The sequence below is a fragment of the Notolepis coatsorum genome (assembly GCF_963971535.1).
Source record: "Notolepis coatsorum genome assembly, chromosome: 5".
Lineage (NCBI taxonomy): Eukaryota > Metazoa > Chordata > Actinopteri > Aulopiformes > Paralepididae > Notolepis > Notolepis coatsorum.
This window is the reverse complement of record NC_140169.1, coordinates 200036501-200062258: the sequence shown is the minus strand read 5'-3', so window position 1 is coordinate 200062258 and position 25758 is coordinate 200036501. Positions and strand designations below refer to the sequence as shown.

Sequence of the window (25758 nt, the reverse complement as noted above, 5' to 3'; positions counted from 1 at the left end):
CAAAATGACCACACTAGGTATTGCACTTTATTTACATCTTTTGTTTTTGCCTGATGTTTAGGATGGAGTTGAGTGGGTGTACATTTACATTTAACATTTTGTATAGGGGATATGGTTTAGGGGAGGGGTTGCTATTGCTGAACACACCTACTGTAGGGCTCTACCAAGGGCTGTAGGGCCCTACCAAGGGCTCTTCAAAGCACACATTAGACCAAAACAAAAAATGTCAACAGTACCAAAGGAGGCTCTTTTGCCTGTTTGACAACGTTACAGATTCTACCTTTAAGCTAAGCAATATAATTAAATGTTTGCTTTTTCACTGGTAACTTCATGATGCAGTTTAAGATAATTTTTTGCAAATTTTCTTGCAAATTTTTAGACACTCTCCGCTCTCCTGGTATTGATATACAGCTAGGTATACATCTGCACTGCACACTTTTAGAACTGTATATACTATAGTAATCTTTATTTTAGTCATCTTATTTTATTCTATGCAAAATTTATTGTATTTTTTACTTATTTTATTATTAAGAATCTATGTTATTATTAAGGAAGAAGCTGCTATGGTCGAGGGACAACAATAATTGCACTGTTCTTGCTGTAAAGTACTGTAATAAGTGACAATAAAGGAATCTGAATCTGAGGTTGTAGGCTGTGAACTTTGCTATGTTATTTTCGCTACGTGCCACTAGGTGGCAGCATATCCCTTCTCGGGGCATCAGCTTCTGCTGCTTGTTTGACACAAAAAGCTACAGGAAAAAACTGTACCCTTATACAGCCACGGTGGAGAGAGTGACATCTTTGAGAACTCACTCAAACAACTCACTCAGAGTGACGTTGTGTTAAACCTTGGCAGAAGAGAATGAACGAGCCATAAAAAGCGATGACTTTTGGATCCTGTCCCAACTGATTGCTTTGTCCCGAAACCGCAGAACCCCTGACTCAGAGGAGCGGCGATGTGGAACATTGCATTGTGGGGACCTCTGACGTTACACGAAAGAAGAAGAAGGAATCTTAACAGAGACCGTGCGCCAAAGGATGTGTTGTGGGTGTCTGAAAGTGATGTCACTAAAACTGGGCATGTAAAGGGGGTTTTATAGTTGGCTATTTAAGGCTCCTCAACAACCCCCCCCCCCCCCCAACCACCTCTAATGTAAATTACCCAGTATGGTTGTCAATATCCCAGTGTACCCAACCCCCCCCCACCCAACCTCCTCCAATGTACAGTTTCTACGTCAAATGTATATACTCCCTTTTCTTGACTCTTTTTGTATCACAAACAGTACTGTATTTGCAAATCTGGTATGTCATAAATGTATAGATGTAGCAGTACTGTCTATCTGTATGTCATGTATGTCATATATGTCCTGATGAATTGAAAATGGGGGACCCTGATGTAAACAAGACGAAAGTCTTTCTCTGGTCTGCATCCCCTTAACAATTGTGTGTATTGAGCCGTACTGTATTGTACCCATTCTGCAATCTGTTAATAAAGTTTTCAATCAATCAATCAACCTTTCAAATGTACTGAAACCACAGTGGTTTGGCCAGGGCCCAGAGAACACAGTCAGCCTGCTGCTGCCGCTGTTGGTGAGGACACAGGTTTGGCTACTGTTTCTGTTAGAGTCGACCATAAAAGGTTAGGCTGCTGCACTAACAGAACAGATCATATTCAGCTGGAAGTCTCTGATGTCACTGAGCCAAGAATACACTGAGATGCAGTAAAAAAGCAATGAGGTTCGCTTCATCATCATGAAGCATTTGATTGTCTTTGCCCAGCAGCCGTTTCTGAAATCGAATGTAGGTTAACCTTCTGTAGTGTGGTAGTGAAAGGGCTAACCTGCTTTCGTGCGGCAGTGAAAGGGTTAACCTTCTGTATTGTCACAGTGAACGGGTTAACCGTTTGGTAGTATTTTGATCATTACACATACTTTTTGTTGGAACTGTTACATAGCCATCTTTGTTATTTAAAATGTATATAGTATAATATCTACATCCTGATCTGCACTGCACACTTTTAGAACTGTATATAGTAATCTTTATTTTAGTCATCTTATTTTATTCTATGCTAGATCTATTGTATTTTTATTATTAAGAATCTATCTTATTATTAATATAGAAGCTGCTATGGTTGAGGGACCACAATAAATAGAATTTCACTGTTCTTGCTGTAAAGTACTGAAATAAGTGACAATAAAGAAATCTGAATCTAATACATCCACATAGTTTTTAGAAACATGTGGAATAAAAGTATTGCTTTTCCTCCCCAAAAATGAATGTTGCATGAATGTATCCCCTCCCTAAATCCCATTTCCCCAACGTGGAATGCACCTGATTGGATAAATTACATGCTGGTGCTCTAGTGCGACATCTAGCGGCTGAATGTTATCCATAGCACCTTTACTATTCCTGCTTTTTACAGCTGTAGTTCTCAGATAAACATTAGCTTTCAACTGGAAGAAATCTTACGCACCTACAATCGGTGCTTGGATCAAGGATATGGCACAATGTATATGTCAATGGAGAGGATAACATATACCTTCAAAAACAAATTAGAGGTTTATGAGGGAATCTGGAAACCATTTAATGAATACATAAAAAGTGATATAGGAGGGCTTCCTTCTGTAGGAGGTTTTGCTTCAAGAATCAAATAGTGGTGGACCCCGGAAGAGGATGGAGGCTCTTAACGTTGTTGTAAGGATGTAACTTTTTACTTATGTATGTTCTATTTTGTTAGAGGTACCATTGAATGTATACATATTATTTTCATATGATCATACTAACTGTGGATTTAAATGTGGATTTGAAGGGAGATGCTAAGAGAGATATAAGGGGGTGGGGGGGGGGGTTGTTTGTGAAAAAAAACTTGCAATGTAACAGTGTGACAAGTGAAAAACCAATAAAAACATTGTTTAAAAAAATTTATACATTTTAAAAAGTTGAGTAGCACGCTCACAGACAGTAGTCAGCACTGGCGCCACTGAAACCTCCGAGCCTCACAGCGGGGTCCGTGACTAGCGCCCCCTGCTGCTGCTTCCGTGTCTGTGTCCGGTGGGAATGCCGCCTTCCCCCCAGCTGTGTATCCGGACGTGCTCTAATTGCCGCCTGGTCCTCATTCCCATCCTGATCCCATGTGACTCAGCTAACGTCCGCTGTCTCCCACCCCGGGCCCAAGTCCTCAGCCAGGCCCGCCGAGCTCGGCCCATTAGCCGGCGCATACCAGGCGGCGTCACACTTGCTTAGTGTACGTGGTGTACCGCACGGGTCCAAGTCCCCCCCCCTCATGCCTGACCAGGAGCCTAGAGGAAGACGTTCTGGGGGTCCAAGCCCCCCCTCCCCCCCCTCAGACCTGGCCAGGAGCCTAGAGGCAGACCTTCTGTCATCTTAGTGTACGTGGTGGTGCCAGTCATCTCTGGCAGAAGACGCTTCAGACCGAAGCCTCTGTCGGACGTCACGCAGGACATTGCACTGAGAATAGGTGTAGGGCATAATTTCTTTTTTTTGTCTTTCAATCATTTTCTCCCATCCCCCAATTTAGTCGCTATGCCAATTCCCTTCCTGGTCGTTGCGTACATTGCCCTACTGTTGGTCTGGGGAGGGTGTAGACTGTCATGCTGCCCTAGCGTCGGTCTGAGGAGGGTGTAGACTACCACATGCTGCCCTACTGTTGGTCTGGGGAGGGTGTAGACTGTCATGCTGCCCTAGCGTCGGTCTGAGGAGGGTGTAGACTACCACATGCTGCCCCACTGTCGGTCTGGTGAGGGTGTAGACTACCACATGCTGCCCCACTGTCGGTCTGGTGAGGGTGTAGACTACCACATGCTGCCCCACTGTCGGTCTGGTGAGGGTGTAGACTACCACATGCTGCCCTACTGTGGGTCTGGGGAGGGTGTAGACTACCACATGCTGCCCTACTGTGGGTCTGGGGAGGGTGTAGACTACCACATGCTGCCCTACTGTGGGTCTGGGGAGGGTGTAGACTACCACATGCTGCCCTACTGTGGGTCTGGGGAGGGTGTAGACTACCACATGCTGCCCTACTGTGGGTCTGGGGAAGGTGTAGACTACCACATGCTGCCCTACTATGGGTCTGGGGAGGGTGTAGACTACCACATGCTGCCCTACTGTCGCTCTGGGGAGGGTGTAGACTGTCATGCTGCCCTACTATCGGTCTGGGGAGGGTGTAGACTACCACATGCTGCCCTACTGTCAGTCTGGGGAGGATGTAGACTACCACATGCTGCCCTACTGTCGGTCTGGGGAGGGTGTACTGTAGACTACCACATGCTGCCCTACTGTCAGTCTGGGGAGGGTGTAGACTACCACATGCTTCCCTACTGTCGGTCTGGGGAGGGTGTACTGTAGACTACAACATGCTGCCCTACTGTCAGTCTGGGGAGGATGTAGACTACCACATGCTGCCCTACTGTCGGTCTGGGGAGGGTGTAGACTACCACATGCTGCCCTACTGTCAGTCTGAGGAGGGTGTAGACTACCACATGCTGCCCTACTGTCGGTCTGGGGAGGGTGTAGACTACCACATGCTGCCCTACTGTCAGTCTGGGGAGGGTGTAGACTACCACATGCTGCCCTACTGTCGGTCTGGGGAGGGTGTAGACTACCACATGCTGCCCTACTGTCGGTCTGGTGAGGGTGTAGACTACCACATGCTGCCCCACTGTCGGTCTGGGTGTAGAGTAGACTATCACATGTTGCCCTACTGTCGGTCTGGGGAGGGTGTAGACTACCACATAGCCACTTGTTTTCACCTGACAGCGAGGAGTTTCACTGGGAGAACGTAACGCGTGCGGAGGTTCACGCTATCTCTCCCAGATCCCCTCCCTGCTGAACAGGCAGCAGGAATCGCTGTTTTGCAACAACCAGGACTCGCACCCCACCGGCTTCCCACCCACGAACATTGACGATTGTGTTGGTAGGGACGACTGACCAAGCCTGTATCGGTATATCAATTGTTTACAATCAATCCAATATGTATTACCAAGTAAACCGCTTTATTATTTATGTAAATGTTTTTGGATGACGAGCAAACAGCGTTTCATATCTGTCATCCTGGCCAGCGTATCATCTTGATTTATGATATTTAAAAAAGCTCCAGTTTCAAAGCATTACTGAACAAAAGCTCTGTCTACTCTATGTTGCTCTTTTATTACTGTCTATTTTAAAATTGATCAAACCATAAACAAAGAGGCCTATTGGGATGTTAGATCTTAATGTGAAGAACGATGTGATTTAATGTTCTATTTTGATCTGTATTTTGTGCAAATTTTTTTTGTCTTTTTTGCTGCTGTGAAGCCCTTTGAGCTGCAATTCTTTTATGAAAGGTGCTATACAAATAACGTTTATTATTATTATTATTATAATATAATTATGCACGTAGAAGATATGTATGCACATATGTAGGTGTGAACTTTAGTGCTGGTGTTCTCTACCGCAACAGAACATGTTTCACACTCCCTGTCAGAAAGAAACTGGTTCAGCAACTAATTTTACCCATCATGGATTACGCTGACGTAGTTTACCAAACTGCATCTAAAACCAACCTTCTTCCACTAAACACACTATTCAACCGTCTATGCAGATTTGCTCTTGGCTGCCCATATTTGACACACCACTGCACCATGTATGAAAATCTTAATTTGCCAGCTCCCACAGTAAGACGACAGCAGCACTGGTTACAGTTCATTTTTAAATGTATTCACTTCAATTATCCGCAATATCTCAAACAGTATATGGACCCTTTCACCTCTAGACATCAACTGAGACACTGTGCACAGCTATTTTTTAAAGTTCCAACAAATGTTACTACCTCAGTTGGCAAAAAAGCATTCATGTTCAAAGGTCCATCTGACTGGAATAATCTCCCAGTTCATATTCGAGCTATAACATCCTCACAACTGTTTAAAACTGTGCTGTCCTCTCACCTTGAGATTACTTGTTCATGTTTCCACCAATAATAGTATAACAGATCTTTGAAGCAATCACTTGAATATGTGCTCTGTGTTTTGTTGTTTGGTTGTCTTATGTTCCTCTTGTTTGATGTTGTTTGAACCTGTTTATTATTAATTTTATCTTGTTTTGTGTTTGGTTTTTGTTTGCTTCTTTTGTTTTGTTATATTTAATACATAATAATGTATGTATTCTGTAAGCTGTGGACCCCCTTGAAAACGAGATGGTTCATCTCAAGGGGTAATTCCAAATAAAGAATTTCAATATTATTATTATTATTATTATTATTATTATTATTATTATTATTATTATTATTATTAATTATTATTATTATTATTATTATTATTATTATTATTATTATTATTATTATTATTATTATCATCTTCACTGAATGAATGAATGGATGAATAAATGAATGAATGAATGAATGAATGAATGAATGAATGAATGAATGAATGAATGAATGAATGAATGAATGAATGAATGAATGAATGAACGAATGAATGAATGAATGAATGAATGAATGAACGAATGAACGAATGAACGAACGAATGAATGACATTTAATTTGCGTGTCATGTCCGAAGACCCATCCCTTACGGGATTATAAGACACCAAAAACAACAATTGAACGTAACAATCACTTCCCATGGTTTCTAAGCTACACTGTGCACACCATCAGAGGCCAAAATACATCACATATAAGTTATTTTCGTGCGTTTATCCCAAGCTTTCTCTAAACATTCAGCAAGTGCAAAAACCCTGTGATCAAAAAATCCATTTTAGTCTATCTGCATCACTAAACCACATTGACCCAAGGTTTTTACACCCCCCAGTAACGTCCGGTCTGGAGGTGCAGCGTGTGAGTGGGAGGTGAGGGGTGTGAGGGGTGTGAGGGAGGATGGAGGAACACTCACCTTGGCTCCTTTGACTCCGCTGCAGTCACACTTCCCACACGACGTTCCGCATCCCTGGAGGCAGAGAGAGAGGGGAAGACACAGGGATGAGCCACATTCAATCAAGAGGTCTATTGGTCTATTGTGAGCGTGAAGGTTCATGCTTCTAATAATAAATACGAGGTGTGATCTTGAATCAGCAGATGAGGACAGTCTTGGAACTCTATTAAAAAAAATCTATTGAATGTTGATCTCTGTGTGCCTTAGTTAGTCTGTGTGTTACTTTGTGTGTTAGTAGTTCATTAGCAGTGTGTGTGTGTGTGTGTGTGTGTGTGTGTGTGTGTGTGTGTGTGTGTGTGTGCGTGCGTGCGTGCGTGCGTGCGTGCGTGCGTGCGTGCGTGCGTGCGTGCGTGCGTGCGTGCGTGCGTGCGTGCGTGCGTGCGTGCGTGCGTGTGTGTGTGTTGCTTAATGTTACATTGTCCCTGTCACAGCATTTTCTTCCTGTATTCTGTATTGTATTCTCCCATCCTATTCTGTATTTTCCCCACTTTGCCAATAGCAATTTGTGTATTTAATAGCCTTAACCACTTTTAACTATGCTGTTATATTCAAATACTGTTCTAATTATGCTCTTAAAATGTCTAAAATGTCTCTATCTATTCTGTTTTTCCCTGGCATTTAACATCTTGCCTAGGGACTGCAGTTGCAAACTAGCTACCCAGCTAGCACTGGCATATTTACAGTGGTGGTACTTTGTCTCATTACTGTTGAATAATGTGCACTGTCCCTATTCAAATAAACTTAATAAAAGAAAACATCATAACTTTATGGTTCTTATACTTTTTATGTTATGTGGTAAATGGCTGCATTTATATAGCAGCTTTTATCCAAATCGCTTTACAATTTGTTCCTCACATTTGACCCATTCTCTCACACATTCACACACCGATGGCGGAGGCGACCATGCAAGGTGCCAACCTGCACATCAGGAGCAATTAGGGGTTAAGTGTCTTCCTCAGGGACACTTCGACACACTGCCCGGGAGGAGGGGGAATCGAACCAGAAATATCCGGATTACCAGACGACTTCTCTAGCTCCTGAGCAACTGTCGCCCCAGTTATCATGGTCAGAAACACCATATGGAGGCCAGCGGGGTGTGTATACTAGTGACCTACATAGTCTATTACTATTTTTTTATCAAATCTATTTATTTATTTTCTTTCTTTTTTACATAGATAAAACAAAACATGACAGAATACAAGAATAATAATAATAATAATAATAATAATAATAATAATAATAATAATAATAATAATAATAATAATAATAATAATAATAATAATAATAATAATAATAATAATAATAATAATAATAATAATAATAATAATAATAATAATAATAATAATAATAATAATAATAATAATATAATAATAATAATAATAACAACCACAATAATCACAACAGAATAACAGCAGAATCGACAACAATTATAAATACAGAGCCTAAAAATAAAAACGAATTATATAATCACAAACACCACAAAAGACATTAGACATTCCCCCCCCCCCCCCCCCCCGGACCCCCCAGGACCAACACCCCGACCCCGCTCCGCCGCTAAATAGTGGCCTTAACTTGTTCGGCCGCTGGGACCCACAGCTCAATGCTGGCCTGTCCTACAGTACATAGTCTATTACCATTACAGAGTACATAGGACGCCAGCTGAGGTCCGTATGTGATGTCAACCTGCAGGTGTTCCACACAGCCCTTTTCTTTTTTCATATGACCCTGTCCAATCGATTTGAAGATAAACACGCCGACATACTAAGATACATTTAGCAAGCGGGAAATTACATCAGGGGATGAATTCCTTGAATGATATACACTTTTGTATGATATACACAGCCATTCAACAGACCAGGTGCAACGGGGCTCTATGTCCTGGAGCTTTCTCTCGTCCTGTGAGCACTGCCAAGTCCATTTAGAACCGACGCTGTTTAACCCTTCCACTACCACACTACGGTTAACCCGTCTGTAGTGTGGTAGTGAAAGGGTTAACCTTCTGTGGTGTGGCGGTGAAAGGGTTAACCTTCTGTGGTGTGGCGGTGAAAGGGTTAACCTTCTGTAGTGTGGTTGTGAAAAGGGTTAACCCTTTGTCGTGTGGCAGTGAAAGGGTTAACCTCCTGTATTGTCGCAGTGAAAGGGTTAACTGACACAACAACGTGAGATAAGACGAGGCTTCCGGTGGCGTTGGCCTATAGGTCACTGCCCATGATGCCCGGGGGCACGATGAGACGTCCGTGTCGGACCCTGCATGCAAAGATGTTCAAACTATAGGCCTGTCCCCGATTAAGGATTTGTATAGTCGACTTTGATTGGCCGAAATGTGCCGGTAGTCGACTACCCCCCACTCCCCCCCCCCCCGATTCTATTTGGGCTGTGGGTGCTTAATGTCTGAAGAAGTCGACTGAAGTTTTCTTGTCCTCTGCGAAAGCATGCAATGGACCTGTCTCAAAACCCTGCCCCTTTTCTTGATCCTCCAATCACAACTGTCGCTTACCTCGGACAAACTTGGTTTGTCCGAGGTAAGCGACAGTTGTGATTGGAGGATCAAGAAAAGGGGCAGGGTTTTGAGACAGGTCAATTGGCCAATGGTCCACTGATGGATACATCTTGATATGTCTGTAGTGTGTGAAATCCTCTTCCAGTGCCTCTGTGTGCCCGTTTTCTTTCTTTCTGTTCGCTGGTATGCGCGCCATTAGTGTTAGCCACGCTTCTAGGCCTCTTTGCTTTTGGAAAGAATGATACATTTTTTTTTTTATAATTATAATCTTTGTACATTTTATTTGCATTCGACTAAGAGGTTGGCAGTCGACTACGGCTCCTTTCGATCGTTTAGTTGACTATTCGACTAGTCAAGGTCAGCCCTAGTTCAAACACTGCATTGTGGGAAGGTAACAAAAGATAGTGATAACGTTGATGAGGCCAACCATCTTTATATACACCCAGTCCAATGTGTTTAGGTATTGTGGCAGGACCCCAAGCCACCACTGGGCGCTATGTGACGACCCAATGGCTATAGGCTCTGCCCATATTTGGGTTGGCCACAGTATTCAAAAGGAACTATGGTCAAATTGATTGATGTCATCAACATTAAACAAAAAAGCCTTATGTTGATTCATCGTTTCCTGTCGTCGGTTGTTAGATCAAGGGTCATATAGCTTTATATATCACCACGGTAACTCCACACACAGTGACCCCTACTGGCCGGCGCAGGGGGGTCCCACAGCAGCTGGCCTCAGACCTCTCAGCACCCCCCGACCCCCCCCCCCCCCCGCCACCCTAGTCATCTCCTCTGCTCTTGCTTCCTCCAGGGGCGAGAGCCTGGGAACTGGGCCGCCCCGCTCTGCCTCTCTCTCCTCCATTCCTCTCCTCCTCAGCCAGCTGTTGCTTCACTCACTCGCATGGCGACCAGCCAAAAGCCCGTCAAGGCTTAAAGACCCAGGAGGCACGGATAACAGTACACGACTACACACACATGCACGCACGCACACGCGTGCGTAAATGGCACCCCTTTTTTTTTTATACCTTTTACCATTCGTCAATAACCCTCATAGTCCTTTCAAAAGCGTTTAGAGGTTGAGGCGCTGACATGTGTTACATTGAAATCCCACGGTTCACTCCGCGCCAACACCTGGGCATGAGCAGGAGTTGAAATCTCACTCTTTCCATCTCAATCCTCGCTCGCTCATTCCCTGGTTCCTCTCTCTGTCTCGCCCACTCATGTTCACTGCGCAGCACCTCGGGCTAAGTGACTCATTACGTGTTAAAACCATGGGAAACAAGGACGCCGGCCTCAGAACCAGAAACCAGATGCCCCCCCCCCCCACACACACACACTATTGTTGGTACTGTATACCCAAACCATACCTTTTTGTTCAAAACGGTTTTCCAACGTCCTGTACTCAACGTGCCTCTGGCGTAAGTGATCAGAGCCGAGGCTGAAGTCCAACCCACTCAGATATCGAACCCTTTGTGTAAAAGGTGCTACACTAAGTGTGAGGACTGAGAGGAAACACTTCAAACCTCTCCAAGCACCTCAGTGATAAACACCAAGACCTCTCCAAGCACCTCAGTGACAACAAGACCTTTCCAAGCACCTCAGTGACAAACACCAAGACCTCTCCAAGCACCTCAGTGACAACAAGACCTCTCCAAGCACCTCAGTGACAGACAACAAGACCTCTCCAAGCACCTCAGTGACAGACAACAAGACCTCTCCAAGCACCTCAGTGACAGACAACAAGACCTCTCCAAGCACCTCAGTGACAGACACAAAGTCCTCTCCAAGCACCTCAGTGACAGACACAAAGTCCTCTCCAAGCACCTCAGTGACAACAAGACCTCTCCAAGCACCTCAGTGACAGACAACAAGACCTCTCCAAGCACCTCAGTGACAGACAACAAGACCTCTCCAAGCACCTCAGTGACAGACACAAAGACCTCTCCAAGCACCTCAGTGCCAGACAACATGACCTCTCCAAGCACCTCAGTGACAGACACAAAGACCTCTCCAAGCACCTCAGTGACAGACACAAAGACCTCTCCAAGCACCTCAGTGACAGACAACAAGACCTCTCCAAGCACCTCAGTGACAGACAACAAGACCTCTTCAAGCACCTCAGTGACAGACAACAAGACCTCTCCAAGCACCTCAGTGACAGACAACAAGACCTCTCCAAGCACCTCAGTGACAACAAGACCTCTCCAAGCACCTCAGTGACAGACAACAAGACCTCTCCAAGCACCTCAGTGACAGACACAAAGTCCTCTCCAAGCACCTCAGTGACAGACAACAAGACCTCTCCAAGCACCTCAGTGACAGACAACAAGACCTCTCCAAGCACCTCAGTGACAGACAACAATACCTCTCCAAGCACCTCAGTGACAGACACAAAGACCTCTCCAAGCACCTCAGTGACAGACACAAAGACCTCTCCAAGCACCTCAGTGACAGACAACAAGACCTCTCCAAGCACCTCAGTGACAGACAACATGACCTCTCCAAGCACCTCAGTGACAGACACAAATACCTCTCCAAGCACCTCAGTGACAGACACAAAGACCTCTCCAAGCACCTCAGTGACAGACAACAAGACCTCTCCAAGCACCTCAGTGACAGACAACAAGACCTCTCCAAGCACCTCAGTGACAGACAACAAGACCTCTCCAAGCACCTCAGTGACAACAAGACCTCTCCAAGCACCTCAGTGACAGACAACAAGACCTCTCCAAGCACCTCAGTGACAGACACAAAGTCCTCTCCAAGCACCTCAGTGACAACAAGACCTCTCCAAGCACCTCAGTGACAGACAACAAGACCTCTCCAAGCACCTCAGTGACAGACAACAATACCTCTCCAAGCACCTCAGTGACAGACACAAAGACCTCTCCAAGCACCTCAGTGACAGACACAAAGACCTCTCCAAGCACCTCAGTGACAGACAACAAGACCTCTCCAAGCACCTCAGTGACAGACAACAAGACCTCTCCAAGCACCTCAGTGACAGACACAAAGACCTCTCCAAGCACCTCAGTGACAGACAACAATACCTCTCCAAGCACCTCAGTGACAGACAACAAGACCTCTCCAAGCACCTCAGTGACAGACAACAAGACCTCTTCAAGCACCTCAGTGACAGACAACAAGACCTCTCCAAGCACCTCAGTGACACACAACAAGACCTCTCCAAGCACCTCAGTGACAGACACAAAGACCTCTACAAGGAGTACAAAACACAACTTAGTGAATAAGCTAGCTGGGCTAGCCAGCTGGTAGGATGGTGATGAGCTACATGAGCGTAATGTCAGGCCTATGTATTGTAAACAGCATGACAAGCACATTAGACAATGACACAGCTTTTTTGATGCATTTAAAAAATAATTAAATAGCTAAATAGCATAAGGCTACTAGTTACAATTCTCAAAGGGCATGTAACTTCTAAACTACCGTGGCTCTATAGTGTAAAAAAAAAGAAAAAAAAGGCACACCCCCAACTGTAAAATTGTGCAAACATAAGATTGCCCATAGTGAACATAATGCCCCTGGCTAAAAACAATGTGATTGGGTTGGTGGAGTAACGTAAGCCCGGAGCCCTATTTTTCTGAAAATCCACCTAAAATACATACCTAAGTAAATGGAAGATTGCTCCACTTCTACAAGGTCCATTTGCATGTTCTTGGTATCTAGGGACATTCCCAGTGTCAGAAATATTGTGTCTATTACTAGGCCTGCTTAAATTGTGATTAAACAAAGAAGAATATGAATTATGATTTTTCTTTGCATCTTTGACAATGAATAACACCATGCTAAAAATTACCAGACATGAAAAACTGCCACTGAACTCGGTCAGCACCTTCTTGAGATCACGTGTAAAAAAAGAAAATCTAAGGAAATGAATAAAGGGAAGATGATTAAACAGAAGGTTTTGTAGATACAGTACTGAATTCAATATTATTTTTTTGTATTTTATTTTTTTATTATTTTTTTAAACAAACACATAAACAAACATGACAACACACGATAAGATATACAAGCATTAGTTGACAGTGCACATCCAATGAAATCACATTTTAGTTAATTGTCTTATATAGGATATACCCTTAATACCTGTTATCTAAAAACCTACACACATATGCTCCAGCTCGTACCCCCCCCTCCCGGACCCCCCATTGGATAATCCATCCATTTTCCCTCGCTCCTAACCAGACATTACCATTATATGCTAGCTTTTATTTTCTCCACCACTTCTAACCACAATGTCATTTTGGATTCATTGAGACCCAAAATTCTTGCTGTAGATATTTCTTGATAGATCACATCGAGATATGTAATAATCCAGACACATTTTTTCCGGTTGGAACCATCGTGATGCTATCAGCTTTTTAGCCACTGTGATACCCGATAAAACCAATCTCTTTAGCTGTGGATGTACTGCACACTCAAAAACATCATTCAGCAGTAATACAGAGGGGTGTACAGGTATATTCCAGGTTAAGAGATTTAATAATTGCTGGGTCACCTCTTTCCAGAATATCTTAACTGGTGGGCAGTCCCAGTACATGTGCATAAATGTCCCCTCGTCCCCATTTGTACATAAGGAGCATTTGGAGTCTTGTATAAGACCCATTTTTTTCAGTCTTATAGGAGTCACCCGAACAACTGCCTCTTTGAACTGCTGCGGTCAGGCAAGCGATACCGGAGTATCAAGGCGAGCACAGAAAGACTCAGAAGAAGCTTCTATCCCCAGGCCATCAGGCTGCTAAACGAACAATGAATGAACACTACACAACAACAACCACCAAACGCACATAGCACACACATCCACACGCACACACTCACTTTAAACAAACACACTGTAGCACCCACTCCACACACTTTATAGCACACACCCACTTTAAACAAACACACTGTAGCACCCACTCCCCACACTTTATATTTATTGATGAAGGATTGCACTACAACTCGTACACCTTACTGTAAATTGTACCTAAATTGTACCTCATCCCATTTCTGCTTTGCACTATATAGTACTGTACATTAGTACACTGCATAGTATTGTATATTATATGGTAACTCAGAACATTGTACATATGTCTATACCGAACACTGTGACCTCATTTTCTTCTTCTAAATTACATGCTATACTATGTTATTTGATACTATCTTGTCTAGCACAGTCTCTGGAGCGTAACAGTAAGAAGCATTTTGTATGAAAGTATTCTGTACTTCTGTATGACAACTATTAAAGAAACTTGAAACTTGAAATACTTGAGTCAAGTATGTCCTGTGAATATAGTTAAGATTGATTTGTTGATGGTCCGGGTTCCTTGATGTGAGTCGAACATTTGCCCAGGCTTCTTGCCAATCAAAATCACTTTCCAGGTCTGGTCGTTTTCCAATCAAGAGTGCATTGTTATTGAATAAGGGAGTATGATTGTGCCATTTATGTGGGTTAGGATATTATTTTTGTGTTTCACGCCATATCCGGATCGCATGAGTAATTATGGGGCCAAATTTCCGTTCGCAATGCTTGATTGATAGTTTAGTGTATGCTATGTCCTTCAGTCTATGTGGGGCTACTATGTTTTCTTCTAATTTTCTCCAGGATACTAATGCTTGGGGATCAAACCATGTTGTCAATGGTCTTAATGTGTACGCCTTAAAATAGTGGAAAAAATCTGGAAATGCCATGCCACCGTCTGCTTTATTTCTCTGTGCTGTGCATCTTTTTATACGTGGTGGTTTGTTATTCCAAATAAATTTGTATGTGGAGGAGTGTAATTTTTTCCAGTAACCCTCTGGAGGAGGTAACGGTAGCATTGAGCTGAAGAAGTTGATTCTAGGTAGTACGTCCATCTTAACTATTGATATCCGTGCCTGTACTGAGTTTTTAAGTTTTGCCCACCTATCAAGGTCGTCTTTGATTTTGTTTTGGATTTTTGTGTAATTGTGCTTCACCGTTTGTCTTATGGTGGGGAATATTTCCACTCCCAAACATCTAAAATGTTTTACCATAGGTATCTCTCCTGGGAGGGTTATATCTTTTTTTGCAGGGGCGTTAAGTGGAAGGAAAGCCGACTTCGGCCAATTTATCTTGAATCCCGATAAATCTCCAAAGTTCTCAATCAACTTGAGCAGAGGAGGCAGTGTGGTGTTGGGGTTTTGCATGAACAGTATTACGTCGTCCGCATATAAACTAATTTTATGTTGTGTGCCCTTGATTACGATTGGTTCTATGGATTGGGATTGTCTTATATATTGTGCTAAAGGTTCTAATGATAGATCGAATAGTCCGGGACTAAGAGGGCAACCCTGTCTAGCTGAGCGTGATACCGGAAAGATTCCGGAGGTGATTATACCTGTTGTAATCATGGCCGATGGGTCTTTGTATACTACTTTAATCATATCAATGAAACCTTTACCTAACCCCATCTTCTCTAATACTGCCCATAGATACGACCATTCCAGCCTGTCAAAAGCTTTCATTGCATCCAGGGACAGCATGGCCTTAGGTATGGTGTCGTCCTTGTCGGCATCTAGTACGTGCAGTATTCGTCTTATGTTATCAGTGATCAGGCGGCCACTTATGAAGCCAGTTTGGTCCGGATGAACTAAAGACGTCATATGCTTTTGTAATCTGATGGCTAATACCTTAGAGTACAGTTTGATATCGGTTCCGAGGAAGCTTAAGGGTCTGTAACTACCGCACTCGGTGGGGTCTTTGTCTTTTTTGAGAAGGACTGTTATGAGTGCAATATTGTCGTTCTTATGGAAGTTCCCCTCCTTGACTGAGTATAAGATCATATTTAGTAATAAGGGTCCAATTATGTCCCAACAAGAGAGGTACATTTCTGGTGGGATACCGTCTCTTCCAGGAGCCTTACAACTTTGCATTTCGGATATGGCCTTCTTGAGTTCCTCTAGTGTGATCGGTGTTTCTAACTGTTTAGCGTCATCATCTGAAAGTTTAGGGAGAATAATTTGATTAAGATATGTGTCCATTTTGTTTATATAAGTTGGAGTAGAATTCTTTGAATGTCACGTTTATTTTTTCAGGGTCTGTTTCAAGTACTTGTTGTGCTCTAATGGTAGTTATATCTGCAAATTTTGCATTAATTCTTAATCGCATGGCTAATAGGTGACTAGGTTTAGTACCTTGGGAGTACTGCTGTTGTCTTGTGCTACGTATTTGTATTTCCGATGGTTGTCTGTATATGGCATTGATCTCTTTTTTTAGTAACTTAACTTGATTTTCTAGTCGAGTTGAGTTGTTGTATTGTAAAGAATTAAATAACGTTGAGTAAAGCGTTTCCAGTTCAGCCAGTTTTGTGCATCGATTCTTGCGCATTTTGGAGGAAAAGCTATCAGTGAAATCCTTGATCGTTCCCTTTACCGACATCCATATTATTCTGGGGTCTTGCACCGAGTTTGCATTCTCCCGTAGGAATACTGTAAGAGCTTCTTTGAGTTGTGTAATGAATTCCTTGTTATTAAGCAGCATCGAGTTAAATCGCCATCTTGGGGCTCGGGAAGATAGTATACCAAATGTTCCTTTTAGGAGTAAATAACAGTGATCTGATAATGCATTGGGTATCATTTCCACTTCATAGTTATCAAATAGTCTCGGGGATGCAAAGACATAATCTATTCTGGATAATGTGTTATGTCTCGCATATCGACAAGAGTACTTTCGGGTTGTGGGATTAAGTGATCGCCATAAGTCATTTACACCTGTAATCTTTGACCAATCCTTTAATGCATTAGATGAATTATTTTGTTCGCTGGAAAAGGCGAGGTAAGATTTGTCCATCCTTGGATTCCAAATGGCATTAAAATCCGCACCTATTATAAATGAGTAATCGGGAAGGTCTAACATTGCTTTGGTTAGTGTAGTGAAGAAACCCACTTCGTACAAATTTGGGGCGTATACCGCTACCAACGCTATTTTCCTGTTCTTGTGTACAATCTTAGCTATAGTTATCCGACCATCTACATCAGACCATACTCCCTTTAATTCAATATTCAACTTACGTCTAACGACTATGGCTACACCCCGAGTTCTCGTACCAAAAGAAGAGTGACTAATATTATGATATGTGTTGTCCGCTAACGTATCTATGTCTTTCTCTAGAATGTGCATTTCGCTTAGCAGAGCAACGTCCACCTGTTCTATTTTTCATCAGTGTGAGCACGCTTTTGCATTTGTGTTGGTTATTTATTCCCCCAGTGTTCCAGATCATTATATTCAGACTAGCCATAATCTATACATGTTGTTGTGTAGTTGTTGGTAATGCTTCTGGAGTGCGAGGCAACAATAGATATACATCCAACTAGTGAGGTCCCGTTGAGAGCCGAGCTTAAAAACATACATATATACAAATAAAAATCCCCTTTCCCCCCCTCCCACCGAGAGTCGTACAGGATTGTGTCCCATAGACACATCCTACACGTATGACTCCCTCCCTTAGGCCACCGGATTACCCAAATTGAGCTTTGTAATCCTACTCTTCCTATGCTAATTGCCATAGGATCTAAAACTTTCATTCTAATTCAATAGAATGTCGCTTTTGGTCTTGCGCCTTCCCATTAATGTACTAACAATAGTGTGAAAAATGAAAAATATACCTTCATTGATATATTCATTTGAACCTTCTACTAACTTATGTAGGAAACATCAGAAAAAAGGAAAAGAGTGGAGATAAACACTAACACCTTAAAATGAAAAAAAAATAACAATGAAAGATACAAATAAAAAAAGGAGAACTAAAATAAAACTCATCAGAGAAAAACAGAGAAAATAAAATTGAGTAAAGAGAAAAAAGAGAAAAACAGAGACTTTTAGAGCTACATTGTGCAAATCTCTAAATCAGTGGAGTAATTATTTAAAATATTAGAATAACCTTGTCGTGCTTATACATTTAGATGTGGCTAATGTCTTTTTTTTTTTTGAAGGGGTGCATTATATTCTAGAAGGTTGTAGAATACTAGTAAATATGTAAACACTGCTGTTATGTTCCAGAATATTTTCAATAGTATTATAGAATATAGAATATGGATCGGGCCAAATCTACTCTTTCCAATGGCAGAGTTCAATTTGGATTTAGTATCACCAGGCATGCATGAAGAACCGAGAATGAAATCTATTGGATTGTTGCTAAATGTTCACAGAAGGTAGACACACTAACTGCGCTCCAATCTATGCCAGTTTTGTGATCTGGAGAAATAAGAGAGAAAAAAAATGTATACACAAGTCATTTGTTTGCAGGAGGCTAGAATTCCCTGGGTACTGTAGTTTTTCGAAATGTCAACGCTCATTGAGAGCGCTGGATGCCCTGTGCTCATATGACTACAAATCATTCAAAATGGCCGATCTCCGCGAAAATATGATCACATTTAAAAAAGTTAAATCTCACTAATAACACTTTAACCTATTGGTAAACAAACGTATTGCTGAAAATATACACTATGACTGCTGTTGTGACATGGTTAGGATATTTACTCTTGGATACATTTGAGAGAAAAAAACACAACATTATGTCATACAGTCTAGACAGATTGATTTATGACGTGATGTCATTTTGGGACCGGTACCGGATCCGTCAGGTGGAAGAGGTTAAGGGGATCTATTAGTTACAGAGTATCGAATCACTATTGTTTCAGCCTCAAGTATATTTTCCGTATCGTGACACTAAACTTGGTATTGGTATCAAAGTCATAATTGTGACAACACACACACACTGTACATGTGTGACCTACGTCATGTCCTGTCCTGATTCTCTCACGCGCTTTCATTCACTTCATCCCACGCCTATCCCCTTCTCATCTGGCTTCCATAGAATATTTTGGCTGCACTTAAGCGAGGGAGAAAAACTCAACCAACACCCGCGCTACAGATCAGATTAGTATCATAACAAAAACAGAGGGAGATGGATATTGACTCTGGGAACGAAACCGCATGTGTGTTTCATTATGTAAAAAAAAAAACTCTGGCTCACTGTAACAGACACACACAGCTACTGGTGCCAAACAAGGTTTTTTTTCGCGATTAGGCTTTACACCATGGGAGTGTGATGGTGCGCAAGCTCACAGCTGTCAAGATCGCTCCTGGTTCACCTGCTGCTCTCCGTCTCTCTTCGCACCTCTGTCTCATCCTCTCCCGCCTAGACACAACTTCACGCCATGACCAGGAAACCCAAACCCAAACGTCTCTGCTGCCACACGCCCCCACCCGCACCACAAAACTAACACGTCTTCATACGCTTCATGTGCTTGTGTTGTGTTCATTTGTGTGTGTGTGTGGTGTGTGTGTGTGTGTGTGTGTGTGTGTGTGTGTGTGCGTGCGTGCGTGCGTGTGTGCGTGCGTGCGTGTGTGTGTGTGTGTGTGTGTGTGTGTGTGTGTGTGTGTGTGTGTGTGTGTGCGTGCGTGCGTGCGTGCGTGCGTGCGTGCGTGCGTGCGTGTGTGTGTGTGTGTGTGTGTGTGTGTGTGTGTGTGTGTGTGTGTGTGTGTTCTGTTCTCACACTCCGCGGCATTCTGTGATTGCCATATCGGCAGATCTCCAAACCACAACACACCAATCTGAGGGCTGGATCAAAGGAACAACCCGTGTCTTTTCACATTCGTGTTTTCTTTCGCTTCTCTTGTCTGTTTCACGCATCTCAATTTAAAAACCCAAACAGTAAATCGATGCGAACGATACAATGGCACAAAGACTAAACTGACACCTCTGCAGAAAGAGTGTCTTACTAAACTGACACCTCTACAGAAAGAGTGTCTTACTAAACTGACACCTCTGCAGAAAGAGTGTCTTACTAAACTGACACCTCTACAGAAAGAGTGTCTTACTAAACTGACACCTCTACAGAAAGAGTGTCTTACTAAACTGACACCTCTGCAGAAAGAGTGTCTTACTAAACTGACACCTCTACAGAAAGAGTGTCTTACTAAACTGACACCTCTGCAGAAAGAGTGTCTTACTAAACTGACACCTCTGCAGAAAGAGTGTCTTACTAAACTGACACCTCTGCAGAAAGAGTGTCTTCCTTAATGATGTCACACACACAGAGGAACGTGGTCTGATTCTGTATCTAGTCGAGTGGAAGAAGAAGGGGGGGGGCTCACTATGGGGTTCACTAGGGCTACCGATAGCTAACTGGTAGCCCTCGTAAGCCCTATAGATCTGCTGAAAGGTGGATTTCGGGGATCGACACGTTCACCCGTTAAGGCCTCCTCCGCGAAATGAAAGTGACGAGCAAAGGAGATACTATAGCAGTGGCGGCTCTACCACTAGGGGCGCTAGGGCGCCGACCCACCTGCTGGCCAGCTGCTGTTAAATCAGAGAAGAAGACAATAAAACTTTTTCGTGTTTGTGTTTTATAGCCCTATAAATAATATAAACATGTTTAAAATTAATAATATTTACTCATTTTAAGTATGTTTGTATTTCCAATGCACAATATAACGTTATTATCTAAATTAAAAAAACATCGTTTTCCAGAGCAGGAAGTGACATCACGTTTTTTTTATTTTTTTTTATTTTTTCGTATTTCTCGGCCCGGGCTATACGCGATAGCGCTCTGAGTGCGCGTCACAGTTTGATCGCTGTCTCCGTCACAGCCAATCAGTGCATACGGCGTTGTGCGTTGAAATATGACTATTATGTTGGAATCCGAGCGCGATTTGAAGCGGTCTAGGGCAGCAGCGTGAACTTCCGTGAAGAATTTCCATAGCCGCATTTCGCGGAGACGCTCTCTGATTGGCCGACGCCAGTATTTTTTTCCATGGCAGAATTTCACAGAGACGATCTCTGATTGGCCGAATCCAATTTCTAATGTTCCAATTCTAGCTTCTAGCTTGGTTCCTAGGTTGGTCTAGGACTGTTGTTTGTCTTAGAGCGTGCCGTGCCGTGACTGCAAGTTCTTTAGACTGTTAAGCTTAGGCACTCTTTCAAAGTTGGTTAAGGTTAGAGTTTGTCTTAGAGCATGGCGATAGAACGGCAGGTAGTTTGCAGTCTGTTCGAGTGGAAATGGACAAAGGAATGTACTTGTTGAGTGTTGTGCTAACGTCGCGAGCTCAGCTGAGATAACACTTGGCTAACAAGCTATATGGCGGATTATACACGTTTATCAACCTCTCCTGCCCTGGACGTTTCAACTAAACAGTGAGTCTCTCTCTCTCTCTCTCTCTCTCTCTCTCTCTCTTCTCTCTCTCTCTCTCTCTCTCTCTCTCTCTCTCTCTCTCTCTCTCTCTCTCTCTCTCTCTCTTTGCTTAACGTTAACGTTTGTAAATAGTTTTTTTTAGGAGCAGTACTGTTAGGCTACTGCTGTGCTGGACATTGCTGATTGTTTATTTATTTTATAACACAAGACTATGACTACCAACTGCCTAGCCAGCCGTGTATCAATCTTGGATGCAATAATAACGTTACTTACCACACTGACTATGTCGATGGCTCATTGATTTAACTACTGCAGCTCTCTCGGATTGAAAATACATGGATTATGGCTTGTTCAATATCGTCTATGTTTGAATGAATGAATGAATGAGAACTTTATTAACAGATTGCAGAATGGGTACAATACAGTACGGCTCAATACACACAATTGTTAAGGGGATGCAGACCAGAGAAAGACGTTTGTCTTGTTTACATCAGGGTCCCAGATTTTCGATTCATATCGATAGTTTAATAGCTAGCCTTGGCTCGTTTAACAATATGCAAAATATGTGTACAGCCCTGTACTCATACTGAAGTTATTCTTGGTATATAATAGGTCTGATTGTGTAACGAATCGATTCCACGTCGCGCTGTGTGTGAGAGAGAGAAGGAGAGAGGGAGAGATCTGCCTGTGTTTGGAGACGGGCGAGTTTTGTTTCTAACTTTTCTATTTATATTGTGTTTCAAGTTGTGAATTAGAGTCTAGACTATACTTTATTTGACTGGTTGTGTGTTGTTGTAGTAACAGCTGAGCGACTCGTTCATAAGAGCCGATTCATTGCCGTGAGCGTGAGTCGAATCGCTCACGTCTTGCCATGAGTCTTGCGTGGTACAGTACTGTACTGTACAAAATATTTGGTATAGCGCCCCTAGTGGCGAAGTACCCACCGGCCGCCACTGTACTATAGATAACATGACGCACATGGGGGGCTTATCTGAGTGATAGACTGAGTGTGAGAGCAGAGAGAGAGAGAGAGAGAGGGAGAGAGAGAGAGAGAGAGAGAGAGAGAGAGAGAGAGAGAGAGAGAGAGAGAGAGAGAGAGAGAGAGAGAGAGAGAGAGGGGCTGGATTCTGTTTGGTGCGAGCTGTAGCTTGGCAGCAGAGGAAGCGGTGTGTGATACTCTGCAGCCCAAACAAAGAGCGAACAGACTCTGAGCAGGAGAAGACCGGAGTGTTCGTTAATGTCCTCTGTGGATATACAGCCAGTAGAGTCGCAGACGGCCCTGAACATCTCAGCTGGATCAGATAAACAGCTGCTTCACAGAGAGATACTCTGCATGGGGTGACGAGTGTTTACGCCGTTGCTAAGTCTGCGTGACTAGCTGTCAAATCTCCCCAAACGTAGAATATGATGCATATATGTATACGTCTCCCAGAGGGGGGGGGGGGGGGGTGCACACCTTATAATAGTGTGTGTGTGTGTGTGTGTGTGTGTGTGTGTGTGTGTGTGTGTGTGTGTGTGTGTGTGTGTGTGTGTGTGTGTGCGTGCGTGCGTGCGTGCGTGCGTGCGTGCGTGCATGCGTGCATGCGCGCGCGTGTGTGTGTGTGTGTGTGTGTGTGTGTTTATGGCCGCTCACTGAGGCTTGAACTGGGACAGGGCACACCGTTCTTTCCTCCTTTTGAAGCAATAGAATCATAAAATGCCACCAGGGAGAGAGATGAGAGAAAGAGAGGGAGAAAGAGAGAGAGAGAGAGAGAGAGAGAGAGAGAGAGAGAGAGAGAGAGAGAGAGAGAGAGAGAGAGAGAGAGAGGGAGTAGAGAGAGAGAGAGAGAGAGAGAGAGAGAGAGAGAGAGAGAGAGAAGAGAGAGAGAGAGAGAGAGAGAGAGAGAGAGAGAGAGAGAGGGGCTGATATTGGACCAGAGAGGTCCTGGCTCGTCATGTTAACACAGTGTCATGTTAACAGGCGTTATTATAAGCCCGGGCTTTTACGCTACGTGACCGAAGGTCGGCTGGTCGGATGGAGACAGATGCTCCACAGAGAGACCACCTCCATGAGAGGAGGAGGCGCAGGGACGAGGTGCCAAGCGGAGCAGAAATGAGCAGGAACGCCCAAATAAGTCCCTAATGATGTTCTCCCTCGACTTCTCTGAGCACGCACGCACACACACACACACACACACACACACACACACACACACACACACACACACACACACACACACACACACGTCATAGGTTACTGACCCTCACTGACCTCACCTTATTGGACGCAGCACTACACGGAACACAATACTCCAGGGCCCTCATTCATCAATGTGTGCGTAGAACATGTTCTATTTCCACACGTAAGCACGGAATGTAGAACTAGTGTACGCACAGGGAAGTCGGGATTCATCACACGTGCGTACGCAGGCTCTATGCTCCTCCGTAGAACTTTGTTCTACCGTCAATGCTCGTGCATGATTATCCATATATGGTCATGAAAGTGAGGAAACACCCCCCATGGGATGTGAAATAATGGACTGACCCGAGCGGAACTCTGAGAAACTCCACGGAGAATTCACTGCTGTCGAACCAAGAAGACACTATCGCGTATTAATGGATAAATAAAAGGCGGATTTGTAAACGGTGATGTCAGATATCAACGGCTTCCTAAGACCATTGCTGCAATTCTGCCTGGACAGCTCAAAATACTAATAAAGACCGTTCGTTGACCACTGTTTGGCGTTGGTTGTGTGTCATTATAACCGTGCTGTAATATGAATGCCTTTATTAGTTGTGTTCGATTGGCTATATGATTTTTAGAGGCATCTATTTTGTTGTCGGCTAATAAAGACCGCGCTGGAATATGACTGCCTTTTCCCGTGTTGTTTGATTAATACCCAGGGATTAAAGTTCTCCTCAATTTGATTCCAAATCGCGATGGATCTCCCGTCAATTTTCTACCTGCTGCATATGATTTCTAGAGGCATACTACAATCTATTTTGATGTCAGTATTGGGTAGCCTACATAAACAATAATACGAGAGCATACAAGAACAATGAATCTTACTGCCATGTATGATGTAGCAAATACGCCATGTGTAGCCTGCCTATATGTGATCAATACAAACATGAACTTGAATTCCATCATGTCTGTGTGCGGGTCACTGCGGGAACTCACAAGGCTGTTGTCACAATGTAAATAAGAACTGCACTGAAAAGTTACAGTATGTAGTTGGTTGATTATTTGTATGACAGTCAGTAAACCCTTGCAAAAAGTATCCGTTTTATTTAATGAATTAAAAACATTCAGCATCGCCTTCCTCCCGGCATCCAGCAATGTATCAGGCAAATGCGCATCGCAACATTGACTGAGTGGAATCCCTTTCAATTCACATAACTGCATTTGTGATGGAGCTTTGACAGCTACAGTAACAGTCTATTGCTCGATCCATCTCCAATATCACGATGGACCGTGCCGCGGTGGCAAAGACCCGAGGGTGGAGAGGATCTTGAATGAATTCCATCATCATATATATATGTTGTGTGTCTGTCCACTATGTTTGTACTATGTTTGTTACTTTGTTATTCCCCCCCCCCCCCTATCTATGTAAAGCGACCTTGGGTCTCTTGAAAGGCGCTATATAAAATGAAGCTATTATTATTATTATTGTTATTATTATTATTATCATCACATCTGTGCGGGAGCTCACAAATAGACTGTTAGTCTCAGTGAAGTTTCAACGGAGGTCATCTATTCTAACCAACAAATTGAAGTAGAAAGCATTTCGTGACCAATCTTATTTGGAAACATGACACACAAAATAATTTGCTTTTTATTTGAAACAATATCTAATCGCGTTTGGAGGTTGGTGTTTTGCGTCTGCCCCCCCGTGCCAAACAAGCAGGCCAACCTCTTGTTCGCGTGTGAGCCCGTTATAATTACACTACTGTCGCTATTTTACAATGAACTATAATGAATTACGGGTCATACAGAAGTTGAACACTAATGCACGGAAGCTTATTTCCGCCTTGAAACTAATGCAGGACTGAGGAGTGCTTATGCGTAGTAACGATATTCTACCACTGGGCGCCAGGTACGCCTGGTCTGACCTGTGCGTAGACGTAAGCACGGAGTCAAGTTCAAATCGAAATTGATGAATCCCACTCTTTGCTTAGAAATGATCGTACGCACAGGGTA

The 25758-nt window shown here is 43.3% G+C and overlaps 1 long non-coding RNA gene across 1 annotated transcript in view; it reads right to left on the bottom strand.

Annotated features, from left to right (window-relative positions):
* Nucleotides 1-25758, bottom strand: part of LOC311229099 — a 91952-nt gene that overhangs the window by 1238 nt on the left and 64956 nt on the right. The window contains exon 2 of the long non-coding RNA XR_014619732.1: nt 6884-6937. This is a non-coding gene — a long non-coding RNA (uncharacterized lncRNA). The remainder of the gene's footprint in view (nt 1-6883; nt 6938-25758) is intronic.